The sequence below is a fragment of the Leptonychotes weddellii genome, chromosome 6 (genome assembly GCF_054177405.1).
Source record: "Leptonychotes weddellii isolate Sample4059 chromosome 6, ASM5417740v2, whole genome shotgun sequence".
Classification (NCBI taxonomy): domain Eukaryota; kingdom Metazoa; phylum Chordata; class Mammalia; order Carnivora; family Phocidae; genus Leptonychotes; species Leptonychotes weddellii.
This window is the reverse complement of record NC_138374.1, coordinates 37731056-37747258: the sequence shown is the minus strand read 5'-3', so window position 1 is coordinate 37747258 and position 16203 is coordinate 37731056. Positions and strand designations below refer to the sequence as shown.

The 16203-nt window shown below is 39.4% G+C and overlaps 1 protein-coding gene across 11 annotated transcripts in view; it reads left to right on the top strand.

The window, feature by feature from the left end:
* SHLD2 (shieldin complex subunit 2) overlaps positions 1–16203 on the top strand; it is an 82376-nt gene that overhangs the window by 20120 nt on the left and 46053 nt on the right. For 8 of the 11 annotated variants that reach the window (XM_081823951.1, XM_081823947.1, XM_081823940.1 and 5 more), the window contains exon 2: positions 6551–6597. The gene's annotated coding sequence lies outside the window, so the exon portion shown is untranslated. Of the gene's footprint in view, positions 1–232; positions 1875–2959; positions 4158–4226; positions 4557–6550; positions 6598–16203 lie in introns of those variants that run through there. The other 3 variants (XM_081823943.1, XM_081823950.1, XM_081823944.1) reach the window with 3 other exon arrangements.

The following is a 16203-nucleotide window of genomic DNA, read 5'->3' as shown; positions in this document are numbered from 1 at the left end:
GCAGTCTCTTAAACACCATTATTTTGGAATAGAACTTTTTTTTTTTTTTAAACTTGGTTCTCTGTTCATAATATTAAGTGTTATATTTATTTATTTATTTGTTATTTTTAAATGTTATTGAAAGACTAATACTTTGACTTCAAGGCATTTTATATTGTCTTTTACAATGACCTTCCTAGGAATTTTTAAAAGGTCAACATCATTCTACACTACTTTCGAGGTACTAAAACAGTTTATAATCCAAATCACTATTTTACTCTGCTTTCTGTACAAGATAAGAAACTGACAGCTTTTTAGTGCTATGGAACATGATGGTAACTGACCTCTTTCTTGAGTTTCAACCTTGGTTCTGCCTCTTTACAGGCTATGTGGCCTTAGAAAAGTCACTTCATTTCTCAAAACTTCTTTCCTCTAAAAGACAAGGTTAATATCTTACAGGGTGGCTGTGAGAATCGAATGAGAAAATTTCATGTAATGTCTGGCACATAGAAAGCTCACGACAAATGGTAATTGCTCTCAACTCTATACCATGAATGAATTGCAAAAATAGTTGGAAAAGAAAGGTCAATTTTAATTTGAACTGCCTCTGTTACGCTGACATCAGCTACATTTCTGATAAAGTGATGTTGTCCTGATACAAGTTGATGGGAGTTAAAACCAGTTTCCTTCCGGCTTTCCAACTGACATAATAAGCAAAACCTGACTGGGCAAACATAGACCTATTTATTAGATCACTTATTATTAATGTTAAACTAGTTCTGGTGCTGACTTATCCTGTTCTTTTTGAAATTTCATTGTTGTCATTTAAAATCTGCCAGACCTTCAGAAGCTTCACAGAATGCTAAAGGGTTTAATCCATCCTCCAGAACATGTGAAGTTTATTTTCCAAAGTGGTCCTCTACATCCAGCAGTATGTTCAAAATCATGCATGTAGGACAGAATTCGCTTCCATTTTTACATTTGCTGCTGGAGGTTTGTTCAATCTTCCTGGCAGTTAACTTTGGAGTTTAGGGGGCAGTACTTAACACATCTAACCAAAGCATGAGTAATTACTGAAAACAAAACTATTAAAGGAAAAATCTATTGAGATTTTGCAATTTCCAATGACTTACTCCTTAAGCAAAAAGAAAATGGGTTTGTTTTGAGCTGTATGTGGGGGATCTCTAGTATTCTATCCTAAGTGCTTCTTCTAGCCCTGATATCTAGTAAGCACTCAGTAAATACTTCTTGATGGACTGAATTTGATTTCTAATCCCAATTTTGTGCCTTGCGACTTCTGTAAACTTGGACCTTCTTGAACCTTCTAAGCTTCAGTTTCATCTTATGTAAAAAATGAGGTACCAATATTTGTGTCCCAGGATTGTTGTTAACAATGAAGTGTTCATGCATTTAAAATAGCCAGCCCAGGGATGCCTGGTGGCTCAGTTAAGTATCTGCCTTCGGTTCAGGTCATGATCCCAGGGTGCTGGGATCGAGTCCCGCATTGGGTTCCTTGCTCAGCGGGAACCTGCTTCTCCTTCTGCCTGCCACTCCCAGTTTGTGCTCTCTCTGACAAATAAATAAGTAAATAAAATCTTAAAAAAAAATAGCCGGCACAGCACGTGGCACCATAATGGGCACACAGTGCATTGCACGTTCTCCCAGACACTTCACTTTGTTCTTCAATAATATTCTCTTCAAGCACATTTCAAGCACTTTCTCATTCCCTAAACACTTTGAAGCCATGTTCAAGAGAGAATATGAGTGTTTGCCAATTAAACTGAAAATACATTCCTTTGTAGCCAATACTTGGAATGTTTCAGCAAAACCGAGTGTATCCCTGGCAGACCTTGGTTTGAATTCTGGCTTTACAACTGACTATGTTATGACCTTAGGTAAGTTACTTAACCTGTCTGTAAAGTATCGTGAGGTTGAAATGAGTAATAATATGTATAAACATCTGGTTCCAGTGCCTGGTTTGCACAGGTGCAGAAGAGATTTATTATCTTAAGTTGAGACTTTTATTTAATCTGATAATTTATGTAATTAATTCATGTATATTGAGGGCCTACTGTACTCAAACCCTGTTAAGAGCAGCCAGGAAGATTGTGAATGAACATTGGGCATATGGTTATGTAGGTGACCGAAGTTGGCCTCACCTAGAATCAGGTTCAGCAGAAGTGGCGTTTTTTTTAGATTGTATTTATTTATTTAGAGAGAGAAAGCATGAGCACACGTGAGCAGGGGGAGGGACAGAGGGAGAGGGAGAGAGGCAATCCCAAGCAGATTGCGCTGAGTGCAGAGCCTGATGGGGGGCTTGATCTTACGACCCTGAGACCATGACCTGAGCGGAAACCAAGAGTCAGATGCTTAACAGACTGAGCCACCCAGGCTCCCCCAGAAGTGGCATTTTCTATTGTATCTGAAGTAAAATAAATTAACGGGCTGCTATTGCATTTGACATGGCATTTTTTAAATGTTGCATTTCTCTATTAAATACTAAAATTAAAAAAAAATGTCAAGAGATAAGTTCATGAGTGCTAAAGCAAACCAGGTAAATTTTGCTATTTAAAAAGTTTTTTATCTTTTGCTGATCTTGTTCATCACAAATAAACACGTTCCTCTCCTATACTAAAATTTAACACAGGATATTGGTAAGACAAGTTTAATAAGATATTTATTCCATTTAAAAATTGACTTGAATTGTCTAGATATTATATAAAATTGATTCCTACCTTGGCAGACTAAGCATTGCAAAGCTGGTGCTAAGCGTTTTATGAGAATTCCTAACAAATAGGAAATCTTAAGTATGACATTGACATTATAGAAAAAGGTTTAATTTTGAGGGGTGCCTGGCTGGCGCCGTGGGTGGAGCTCTCGATCTCGGGGTTGTGGGTTTGAAATTGAAAATTGAAAAAAATCTTTTAAAAAAGTTTATAATTAAAATATTAATAAAATAATAATAAACATAATAATAAAATATTAATAATTCCCTTATGAAATTAACCATAAGGTTTTTAATGGGATACCAAAATAATCCACATTTCTCTGATAGGATGTTAACATCTATGTTTTGTGATGTAGAGTTTCTTGTGTTAATTGAGATATAATTCACATAATGAAAAAGTTTCAGTGGTGCTAAGGATGTTCACAATCTTGTGGAACCGCCACCATTATTTGGTTCCAGATTTTGTTCATCACCCTCAAAGGAAACTGTACCCATTGAACAGTCACTTGCCATTTCTCCTTTCTCCCTGCCCCTGGCAGCCTCTACTCTGCTTACTTGTCTATGGATTTGACTATTCTCAGTATTTCATATAAATGGAATCATACCATATATTATTGCCTTGTGTGTCTGGTTTCTTTCACTTTGCCTGTTTTCAGGGCTTGTCTATGTTGTGGCACATATCAGCACTTCATTACTTTTTAAATTTTTAAAAAATTTTTATTTATTTCTTCATTTATTTTAGAGAGAGAAAGTGTGAGCGTGGGAGGAGCGGAGGGGGAGGGAGAGGGACAAGCAGACTCTTTGCTGAACTTGGAGCCTGACCCCACGCTTGTTCTCATGACCCTGAGATCCTGACCTGAGCTGAAACCAAGAGTCAGATACTTAACTGACTGAGCCACCCAGGTGTCCCACTTCATTCCTTTTTAAGGCAGAATAATACTCCATTGTATGGATATACCACATTTTATTTATCTACCAGTTGATGGATGTTTGAGTTGTTTCCACTTTTTGGCTATTGTGCATGATGCTACTATGACCATTTGTGAAAATTGTTGTGTGGACATGTTTTCAGTTCTTCTGGGTGTATACCTAGGGAGGAATTACTGGGTCACATGGGATCCTCTATGTTTAACTTTTTGAGGAACTGCCAGACTTTTTCCAAAGCAGTGGCATCATGTTCTGTAGTTTTTAATGCTGTCTCAGATACTTGAAGAAATGAGAGAAAAGTTTATTAAAATGTTAACCTGGGACTATTAGTACTCATGACAGCCCTTCTGACAAGCCAGATGGAAGTCTCAATTTGCCTATTTGCTTTTCAGAATGAAAACATTAAAATATAAACCTGCACCATAGAAACAGTGTCAAAATTTTTATGCCCTCTTGTTCCTCTACCCACCCACTTCTCCTAAAAGTTTGGAATATGATTGGAATTGATGATGTTTACTTTCACGTAAGTATAGGTTTCTAAAAGTGACATATTGAACTACATCAAAAACTAATGATGTATTGTATGGTGACTAACATAACATAATAAAATAAAATAAAATAAAAAGTGATATATTGAGGTTCCTGCTCTGCTTTTCCTTGGTGGGTTTCATGTTTTATTACTAATGCAGAGATATTGAACATTGCTCTTTTATTTTTATTTTTTAATTTTTTTTAAAGATTTTCTTTATTTTTTTTAAGAGAGAGAGAGACAGAGAGCACAAGCAGGGGGTGGGGCAGAGGGAGAAGGAGAAGCAGACTCCCCACCTAGCAGAGAGCCGGATGTGGGGCTCCATCTCAGGACCCTGGGATCGGGATCATGACCTGAGCCAAAGGCAGACGCTTAGCCTACTGAGCCACCCAGGTGCCATGAACATTATTCTTTTAACAGAAAACATTCTTGAAACAAAATTCAAAATAGATTTAATTACTTGTGATTAAATTTTCTTGGATATACAAATATTTTTCAAAAATATCACATAAAGACCTCACCTAAAAATCTTTATGTCAAGAATATTGTGTTAATGTAGTAGGTAGTCTAGAGATGCTTTTACCTCCTTGGCTGATGACATTACCTGTGTCTCTGCTTCTGTTGTCAGTAGTCATTATCAGCTCTTCAACCTCCTACATTTGTTCTAGCAAATATTTGTATTGCCTTAGTAAATTTACATAAAATGAAATCATTATGAAGAAATAAAGTAAGTTGGTTTTACTGGGGGTATAGAATTTTAGAGCAGAAAGGGTGCTCAAGAGAAATAACATTTATGGAATAATTTCTGATGCTAGATTGGAGCTTAAGTGCTTTTTATGCCAAATCTCATTTAAGGTGACAGTCTATTTGAATTTTGTGTTTGGAAGAAGAAATGAGATTATCAGTCATTCCAAAAAGCTTGGAGTCAGCTCTCTCTCTCTCATAAATTAATCTTTATTCCTGTGTAGGTATATTATAGAGATTGATTTGTTTTCTTAGAGTAAGGAAAAACTAAAGGAGTTCTTTTTAGGTAAATTTCTCTCAGGTTTTAAACTATGAAAATCAGGATCATTGTGGACACTGAATATGTTGTTTACTAAATTCTGTAGTTTTATCCTATAATTTTCAGTTATTTTTGCAATTATTTTGGTGCCTAAAATAATTTGTTATTGTGTTGGGTACCTTTATATCTATTTTACTTCTGAAATATCTAAGAATAGGTAACTGCATTTGAGCTAGAGAAATATTAGGGTTTTTTTTTTTTTTAAAGATTTTATTTATTTATTTGACAGAGAGAGACACAGCGAGAGAGGGAACACAAGCAGGGGGAGTGGGAGAGGGAGAAGCAGGCTTCCTGCAGAGCAGGGAGCCCGATGTGGGACTCGATCCCAGCACCCTGGGATCATGACCTGAGCTGAAGGCAGTCGCTTAACCAACTGAGCCACCCAGGCGCCTGAGAAATATTAGGTTTTAATCAGATCTTTTTGTCTGAATACTGACTCTTTTAAAAGGGTTTTTTTTTTTTTTTTATAATTTTGGGAGACATGGTTTTAAGTTGCTGCTGATAAGCTTCTGTACTAACTAGAAGTAGAGCAGAAACTACAAATCAAAAATCTACCTCAAAAAATTAAAAATAGAACTACATATGATCCAGCAATTCCACTTTTGGGTATATATCTGAAGGAAGTGAAATCACTATCTTAAAGAGTTATCTACATCCCCATATTCATTGCAGCATTATCTACAATGAAGACATAGAAACAACCTGAGTATCCATCAGTGGATGAATGGATAAAGGAAATGTGATACATGCACATACACTGGAATATTCAGTCATAAAAAAGAAAGAAATCATGCTCTTTACAAAAATAAAAAATGGATGGAACCTGAAGGCATTATGCTAAGTGAAAGACAAATACTGTATGATCTCACATGTGGAATCTAAAAAAAAAAAACAAACAAACCCAAAGGCCCAGAAATAGAGAACTTATGGATTAAATTGGTTTTTGGTGATTGCCCAGGGCTTCAACTTTATTTCATAAGTTTATTTCTTTGGAAAACTGTTTCCAAGCTTTATAACAAAGTATCACTGAACTTGGAGAAGATAGTCTGTGCATAAGTTGGAGACTTTGCCTATTTTGAAATGGAAAAATTCTTGTCTCAGCATTACTGAGTTAATGTACAGTTGGTACAAAGTTTTTAATTCTAATTGCTGACTTGCTTAGTGAGTGAATGATTGATCATAATCAACTGGAACGTGTAAGATAAAGCATGGTGACCTGAGTAGTTTTTCTGGTACAGTCAATTCTTTAGTGTGATAAATATTTTTATAAACAATTTTTCTGTTTCTCTTGGATAGTCAGTTTCTCTCCCTCCCTCTTTTTCAGGAGACTTACGTGAAAGGGTTGGAAGCCTTGATGTTTGAGTAGACAAGGTAACCATTCAAGTAAACTCTTCAGTATTGTGACAATTGAATGGGTTGATTTGATATCAAAAAAATTTCAGTTATTTAAAGAAGAGTGAATTATTAACTGTGTTAATAATATTTATGTCTACCATCACTGTAAGCACTTCATGTTCATTATCTGATTTAAGCCTACCAACAGTCCTGTGAGAGATACTATTACACCTGCTGTATAGACTAGGGAACTGAAGCCCAGAAACCTACGGATTTCTGCTGTCGACACCATGCATTTGACAAGAGTTGTGATAGCGTGAAAGTAATGTTACTTCTTTCTTGCTCTTTTTTCCCCCCCTCAAACTCATCTGTTCTCGTTATTTTTTCCTTTGTGGGACAATTTTGTGGGACTTCTTTGCTTCCAGAGATCAGATTTAGTTGTTGAGATGGGTTTTCTGCACTCTTTCCCCATCTTCCGTGTTCTTTTTTTTTTTTTTAAAGATTATTTATTTATTTATTTGACAGAGAGAGACACAGTGAGAGAGGGAACACAAGCAGGGGGAGTGGGAGAGGGAGAAGCAGGCCTCCCGCTGAGCAGGGAGCCCGATGCGGGGCTCGATCCCAGGACCCCGAGACCATGACCTGAGCAGAAGGCAGACGCTTAACGACTGAGCCACCCAGGCGCCCCCCGTATTCTTTTATGTACACTGTTTTCAAGGTTATACAGTTCAGCAGGTTAAGTAGTTTGTCAGTGATTGTTCAAACAGGGATTCTCAGTCCCCACCCTCATTCCCCCTTCTCAGAGGTGACTGTTCTGGACTCTCTCTGCTGTTTGGGATTTACCTGTGGTTTCTCAAGTAATATATTTGAATTGATGTCACCTGAGTTTTCAGTTTAGGGCATAACTTGTTTATATGATTTTCTGTGTCCCTATCACTAACTGAACTCAGGAGTCTCTATCAATTGCCCAAAGTTCCTGTTTTCTGTCACATCATTTATTCTGTTAATGTCATTATCTTGAAGAAATCCCTCCCAGGGCAAAGTGCTGTGGTACTGAGTAGCTTCTGCTTTCCCAGAGTGTCCAGCTCTCATTCTAGGGGCTCTCTCTTCCTCTGTGTTGGATCTTCTATTTCCTCTCTCCTGTGTTGTCTTCTTTCTTGGTTCACTCCCTCATTTTGCTCCTCTAGAGCCTCTCCTGTGCAGATATTGAATTATCTTGACTGGACCTCTAATTTCCTTGTTTTTTTCTTATTATCATGTTTTATTCTCTATTCTTTCTGATAAATATCCCTATGTTTAATTTCCAAGGTCTCTCTTTTTTAAAAAAGATTTTATTTATTTATTTGAGAGAGACAGAAAGTGCACAAGCAGGGGCAGAGGCAGAGAGAGAGGGAGAAGCAGATGGGGCTTGATCCCAGGACTCTGGGATTATGACCTGAGCTGAAGGCAGACACTTAACCGACTGAGCCACCCAGGCACCCAAATTTTCAAGGTCTCTTTTAAAAAGCATTGTATTTTCTTTGTCATGGATGTACTCTTACCTCTCCAATGATATTGATGATTGGGTTAAATTTTTTTTTTAATTTAAAAGTTCCTTCCGATGGGGTGCCTGGCTGGCTCAGTCACAGGAGTGTGCGACTCTTGATCTCCGGGTCATGAGTTTGAGCCCCACGTTGGGTGTAGAGATTACTTAAAAATAAATTAAAAAAAAAATTTCTTCTGTTAACATTGTCTGTGATTCCTCTGAGTTCTTCTTTTTTTTGTCTTTTTCTCTGATGAGTAGTGATCCTGAGCTATGAAAGGTGTGGTCCTAAAAGTTGATTAGAAGCTTTGAGTTCATCACTGGTACTTGTGGACTGTGAGTTCACTGTCGGGTGACCTGGCTTTGCCATCTATTGGGGAGCACTTGATAACTCTTTCTGATTTCTTTCCCCTTTCTGAAAAGAAAAGTCTTTTAATCTCCTGCCTGGTGGGTGAAAATTTATAGCCGGTTCTCTGGGAGCTGAGTAAGGGAGAAAGGCTGAGGATTTCAGCATTCAGTATATATATGTGTTTACTTAATCCCCTGATTTCATTAAGATCTTCTCCCCACAGTGCTCTGTTCCCTTTGTTCAGAAATCCTCTTCCGAGAATAACGCTCTAGAATTTTGCCTTGGTGGAAGAGGCAGAGTTAACCCAAGCACATGAAATTTAGGAAGGCATGGAGAAATTAAGCCGTTTCTTAAAGAGCTTTCAACCAACCTGCCTTATTTGGTGTTCCCTTCACCTCTGTTTCCAGAGGAACCATCTGTTACCGATTCCTGGGCCTTTTGAGAATTCTGTGGACTAAGTCAGGTTGATTTTTGGCTTTCCACCTTCCTAGTTTAAGATTCAGCTTTCCTGGATCTGCTACTAGTTACCACTGTTCTATCTGCTTGCCAGCCTGCAAACTTTTGTTTATGCCTTAAAAATACCTCATTAGCATTTTAGCTCAGTATTGGGAAGGAGTGAAATTAAATATGTATGTTCAATCTTTCCATCTTCCCAGAAACTGCTAGATTTTTTTCATTTGCTTAAGCATTTATGTATCTATTCATTTTTTTATTGTGGCAAAATACACAAAGTTTTTAACCATTTTAAAGTGTGCAGTTCAATAGCATAAAGGTACATACATGATGTTGTGTACCCATCACCACTGTCTGGTTCCAGAACTTTTTCATCACTCCCAAAAGGAACCCCATACCCATTAAGCAGTCATTCCCTACTCCTCCCTCCCTTTCCCCAGCCCTTGGCAACCACTAATCTGCTTTCTGTCTCTGTGGATTTGCCATATCTGGTGAGACTTTTTTTAGACAGGGTAATCAGGCAAGGCTTCTTTGGAGAGAGTATATTTGAGCAGAAACCTTAATGCCCCGGGGTGTGTGTGTGGGGTGAACCATCAGAAGTGTTGGGGAATGAATCCTGCTGTTTCTTTAGATGTACAAAGTTACAAAGTTTTATTATTGTCACCCTGAAAACCAACAGAAGCCAAATAAGAATCATAGTTTTAAAAACCCATCAGCGAGTGAAGATACAAGGAAACCTAAATGAAACAACCTCCAGAAAGTAATGAAAGCTTCGCAGTAGAGAAGAGACCCATGGCTGCTCTGGGGTAGAACGGCCCAAGGAAGAGGAACCTGCCACAGATGGGGGGAAAGGAGAAACCTGCCACACTTCGGGCTGGCCTGCTGTGGCCCCATCCAGGAGGGGTGGTATGACAGGCTAGAACCCCGAGACGCCCCAGTTGCTCCTGCACCAAAGAGCCAGTCCACTCCAGCTCTCGCCCACGGGTCTTCAGTGAGCGCTCAGGGGTGATACGCCTCAGGCTTTCAGTTATGGAAGGCTGAAGGTGGGGAAAGAGCTGGAGTTGACCTCCGCCCCACCCCCACACTTTGCAACTCTGGGCTTTCAATTCCTGAGGACTGAACACAGGGCAGGAGAGGTGAGAGAAACTCCTCTAATTCATTCCAGGTCTTCCCACAACGTAGGAGGCTGCCCTCCGACAGGAAGGCTGAGGAGGAACAGGCTTGAGAGAGGTCACCTGGGCTGCAGAAAGCAAGGTGTGGGACCGGAAAGCAAAGAGAATCCCTAGCAAATGAAAAACCTGCAGTCATGCTTAAAGCAGAGAGAGAGCTCCCATTTTCTTTTCTTTTTTCAAAATATACTTTATTTTTTGGAATAATTTTAGTTTTTTAAAGATTTATTGATTTATTTGGGAGAGAGAGTGCAAGTGAGCACAAGGGGGTAGGGGAGGGGCAGAGGGAGAGGGGGAGAGAGAATCTCAAGTAGACTCCTTTCTGATCGCGGAGCCCATGGGATAGTTTTAGTTTTATAGAAGAATTGCAAAGGTAGTACAGAAAGTTCCCTATGCCCCACACTGAGTTTCCCCTATTATGAACACCTGTAGTAGTGTGGTATATTAATTATAAGTAATGAGCTAATATTGATATGTTATTTTTAACTAATGTCCACACTTTATTCACATATTCTTTGATTTTACCTAATGTCCTTTTTCTGTTCCAAGATCCCATTCAGGGTTCCACATTTCATTTAGTTGTCATGTCTCTTTTCGCTCCTCTGGGCTGTGGCAATTTCTCGGACTTCCCTTGTTTTTGATGACCTTGACAGTTTTGAGGAGTATTGTTGAGGTGTTTTGTAGAATGTCCCTCTATTAGTATTTGTCTCATATTTTTCTCATGACTGGGGTGGGGTTTTAGGTTTGGGGAGGAAGACCACAGAGGCTAATTGCCATTTTCATCACAACATGTTAAGGGTACATGATTTATCAGTGTTGAATTTGAACTTGATCACCTGGTTGAGGTAGTGTTTTTCAAGTTTCTCCACTGTAAAGTTACTCTCTTTTTCTCTCTTTCCATACTGCAGTCTGTGGCAGGAAGTCACTTATTCAAAGCCCACACTTAAGAAGTGGATAGTTATGCTCTCTGTCCTTAAGGGTGGAGCATCTTTGTAAATTATTTGGAATTCTCCTGTGTAGGAAATTTGTCTCTTTTCCCTCATTTATTTAGTTAGTCAATCATTTTCCTTAACGGTATGGACTCATGGATATTTATTTTATTCTTGAGGTTATAATCCAATTACTACTTTATTTTGTTGGTGAAATTGTTCCACCTTTGACCATTGGGAGCTCTTTCAATTGGCTCTTATGTCTCTTTGATATAACCCCATCAATGTGTGTATATGTGAGAGAGAGAGAGAGCACTTTCTTACTTTTGGCACTATGTGATGCTCCAGGTTTATTTGTATATTTCCTGCCACGATCCTTCAGTCAGCCATTTCTCCAAGGAGCCCTGGTACCTTTTATTAGAGAATGGGGAAACCAAGATTGAGGTGTTAGATGTGCTTGTTGCTCCTGGGGTGTTGTGCTTGTAGGCCCTCTCAGCTGACAGAGCCAGGAAATATATGTGCATTTACTAATCTGTATATATACGCATATCTATAAATATTTCTATGTATACCCATCTATATCTATATTAAGCTAAATATGAGTTCATACTGACATGTCCAACTCAAATCCATTGCCACTTAGAACATTCTAAATTCCTCCCCTTGTTTACCTGTAAACTCTTACTCTCATAGTGAGAAACCTGGCTCACACCATCTGCCACCTGTTTACTTAATTATTCAGTCACAGTGTACATATAAAGCCCTCCCATGGTTTTGAAAGCCCATGGCTTGGCTGTGAAACACAGGCAGGTCTCTGGAATCCCACCTGAGCTTGGATCCCAGGCCCTGCTCTAGCAAAAGTCCTGATTCCCACCCTCTAAATATTTGAAGCCAGTGATAGACTGCATCAAACTAAAGCTGCACCAAAGCCCAGACCCAGATTAATGACAGATGAGACTGACTCAGACCCCATTCCAGTGGCCTGACAGAAGGGTCATGTCTCTTTCAAGAAGTGAAATATTACTTACTTCAATCATGAATGTGTTTTTATTTATTTTATTTATTTATTTATTTTTAAGATTTTATTTATTTATTTGACAGAGAGAGACACAGCGAGAGAGGGAACACAAGCAGGGGGAGCGGGAGAGGGAGAAGCAGGTTTCTCTTGGAGCAGGGAGCCCGATGCGGGGCTTGATCCCAGGACCCTGGGGTCATGACCTGAGCCGAAGGCAGATGCTTAATGACTGAGCCACCCAGGCGCCCCATGAATGTATTTTTATACAGAATATCTGGCTTATAATATAAAATTAGAAGACACAAGAAAAAGCAGGAAAATGTGACCAAATATCAGGAGAGGAAATAGGCAGGAGAGGGAGACCCAGAGGTAACCCAGGTGGTAGAATTATCAGACGGGGACTTAAAGAAAACTATGAAAAAAAGAATGCTAGAGGACCTACTGGTAAAGGTGGACAACATGCATGAGCAGATGGGGATTTTTAGTGGAGTCATGGAAACTCTACCATGGAACCACATAGAAATTCTAGAAATGAAAACTACAATATTAGAAGTGAAGATTGGGCTTACACATGGGCTTAACAGCTCTTCACATGTCAGAAGAAAGGATCAGTGAACATGGAGCCCTGTCGATGGCACATTCCAACGTGACTAACGAGAGAGCAGAGAGGAGGGGAGAGGGAGAAAAGAGCTCCTCCACCTGTGGGATAATGTCAGTCTAATGTATGTGTATTTGGGGTTTTTGAAAGAGGAGAGAAGTGGCAGAAGACATTCTTGAAGAGACCATGGTCAAGAACTTCTAAAATTGATGATGAAAGACCTCAATTCACAGAATCGAGAGTTCAGCAAGCCCCAAGTAAGTTAAATACAAAACAAAACAAAAAGAAACCAAGGAATCAACAACAAAAATCCCAGACCTACGCACATCATTATCAAACTGCTGAAAACTGAAGATCAGTCGATCTCACAAGCAAGTGAATAAAAGACACAGTAAATACATGGGAATAACAGTATGAATTATGGCTAAATACCCACCAGAAAGAACTAGAGGCTTGAAGACAAGGGAATGACATCCACAAAAGTGCTGAAGGAAACAAAACAAAAAACACCCTGTCAGTCTAGAATTCTATCTCGAGCAGGAAGTCTACAAAAATCAAGGTAAATCAAAGATATTTTCACACAGATTAAAAAGTGAAAGAATTTGTCTCTAGCAGATGTGAACTGCCAAGAGATGCTAAAAAATGTTCCTCAAGGTAAAGATAAAAAGACCAGATGGAACCTTGGAATGAAAAGAATGAAGAACACCAGGAATGGTAAATACTTTTACCAATATGCAGGAAAACTTTCTGGTACCTTCATGTATAATAGATACAGACAGACTATTGGGTATTTAAAGCAGAAATATTAACATATGTGGGGTTTACAGCTTATATAGAAATAGAATATAATACCACGAGAATGCCAGAAGAGGGAAATGGAATTATGCTGTCATAAATTTTGTACACTGAATTAGTGTGCTTTTATTTGTGTGTAGACTGTAATAACTTCAAGGTGCATATTTTAATCTCTAGAACAACCACTAAAAAATAACACAAAGAGGGATACTATAAAAGTGGTACATCTTCCTGTGTAGGATTAACCACCTTGAAAATTGCTCTCCTATTATAAACTGAAAAACAGGATTAAAATATATGAAACAGCTGCTTTCAGACATTGGAGAACAGTCAGTGCAGGATGGCAATCCTTGAAAGATATGACATGAGCACTGTAGGTGCCCCAGCACACTGCCTGTAGGCACTTTCTGGATTGCAGCAGAGTAGGGAACCCCAGATAGAGCCCAGGAGAGTTTAGAGAAGCCAAAGCACCTAGAATTTGTGGGATGAAAAACTGGAGCAGAGGGTACTACACAGAAATCCATAGAACTAGGAGATCTATAGAAGATCTCTAGCATCTTTTGTTGAATACTCATCTGCATATGCAAAGTATTAAACCCCACAATGCTGGGGAAAGCCACACTGGAAATCAGCATGCTGAATAATTCCAGGAGAGCTCACACAGAGCTTGGACTAGTGTGTGTTTCTACTTGGCATCGAGGACTGTTTCATACATGGGCATTGGCTGGACATCTCGGGGTGGGGTTAAATTAGCCATAGACTGAAGCCCCCTCTAAACCCACCCTAACAAAGCTCAGAAGCATGTTTGGAAAGTATCAAATCAATTGTAAGTAACTCAGCCGTGTGCCAAAACTGAATCCAACACTCTTTAAATGAATACAGTAAAAACCAACACCCAGCAATTAAAATGTCCAGCATCAAATAATTGAGGGGGAGGAAAATATTTCTACCAGTTTTATGTGTCAAAGGACTTGTATCTAGGGGATATAAAGAACTGCAAAAACCCAAGAGCAAAATGAGCAAAAGAGGTGTAGTCCAGTAACAAAATGAGAAAAAGCCATGACTTTCAAAAGGAGGACATACTAATGGTCAGTAAACACTTGCAAAGGCACTCAGCATCACTTAGTCAGCAGGGGAGTAATGCAACCTAAACTCACCACCTACACTCACAACGAGATACCATTTCACACCCTCTAGAATGACTAACAAGAGAAGGACTAAGTTTACTTAGCATGGGGGACGATGTGATGCAGCTGGAAGCACACACTGCTGGTGATTGTGCAAAATGGTACAGCTACTTTGGAGAGGCGTTTGGCAATTTCTAATGAAATTAAACACATATCTATCCTCTGATTTGTTAGTTCTACTCCTAGGTATTTAATGAAGAAAAAGGAAAACATGTGTCCACAAATTTATTATTCAAAAGTGTTCATTGCAGCCTTATTCATAATAGCTAAGAGTTGGAAACAACTGAAATGTCTATCTACAGGAATATGGATAAATTGTGGTTGTTCACAGTTCCCAACAACTGATACACACAGCAACACAGATGAGTCTCAAAACCACTGTGTGAAGTCAAAGAAACTAGACATAAATGAACATATACTATATGGGTTATATGAAGTCCAAGAAAAGGCAAAAACTATTCTACACTGATAGAAATCAGAAAATAATTGTAGGTTGGAGAGGGAGGGACCGTGTTGAGGAAAGAACCGGAGGGAACTTCCTGAGGTCCATGCAAATGTGCCACGTCTTGTTTTGGCTGATGGCTACGTGGGTGCAGATAGTTGTGAATAGTCATTGGACAGGAATCTTAAGACCTGTGCCTATTATTGAATGTTTAATTACAAACATTTTAAATTTAAAAAATTTAAAAACTAGTAAACAGGAGTCTAGGGGAAGAATGTTAATGCAAGTGCTCCTAGGTGCTTTAAGATATTATTATTATTACTATTTAAAAAATATTTTATTTATTTATTTGTCAGAGAGAGACAGAGAGAGCATAAGTAGGGAGAGCTGCAGGCACAGGGAGAAGTAGGCTCCCCGCTGAGCAAGGAGCCCGATGATGTTGATGATGATGCTGCTGACCTGGGACTCAACCCCAGGCCCCTGGGGTCATGACCTGAGCCAAAGGCAGATGCTTAACTGATGAGCCACCCAGGCACCCCGCACTTAAAGATATTGAAGTGAAAGGGAGAAAGTGTAAGGTTAGGTCAGGTAGGTAGCTCTGTCATCTGTACTTCGTTAACATTTATGTTCTGTTTCAATTCTGAGCAACAGGTTTTAAAATTTGAATATTTAATTTCCTGGAAGCTTAGCCTCTCACTGCCAGCTCATTAAAGCGAAAAGTGACAGAGAGAGGAGAAAGAGAAGGGAGAGAGAGAGAGGGAAAGACCTGGTTGGGGGGAGGGTAGAGAAGGGGAGTGAGAGAGAAAGGGAGGGAAAGGAGGGAGAGAGAAAATCGGTCAGATAGTAAGGAAGCAAGGGATTAAAAGGGATGTTTTCAGGGCGCCTGGGTGGCTCAGATGGTTAAACGTCTGCCTTCAGCTTGGGTCATGATCCTGTGGTCCTGGGATCGAGTTCTGCTCCCTGCTCCTTGGGGAGCGTGCTTCTCCCTTGGCCTCTCTCTCTCTCTCTGTCCCTCATGACTAAATAAATAAAATCTTTAAAAATAAATAAAAGAGGGCGCCTGGGTGGCTCAGTTGGTTAAGCGACTGCCTTCAGCTCAGGTCATGATCCCAGGGTCCTGGGATCGAGTCCCACATCGGGCTCCCTGCTCTGCGGGGAGCCTGCTTCTCCCTCTCCCACTCCC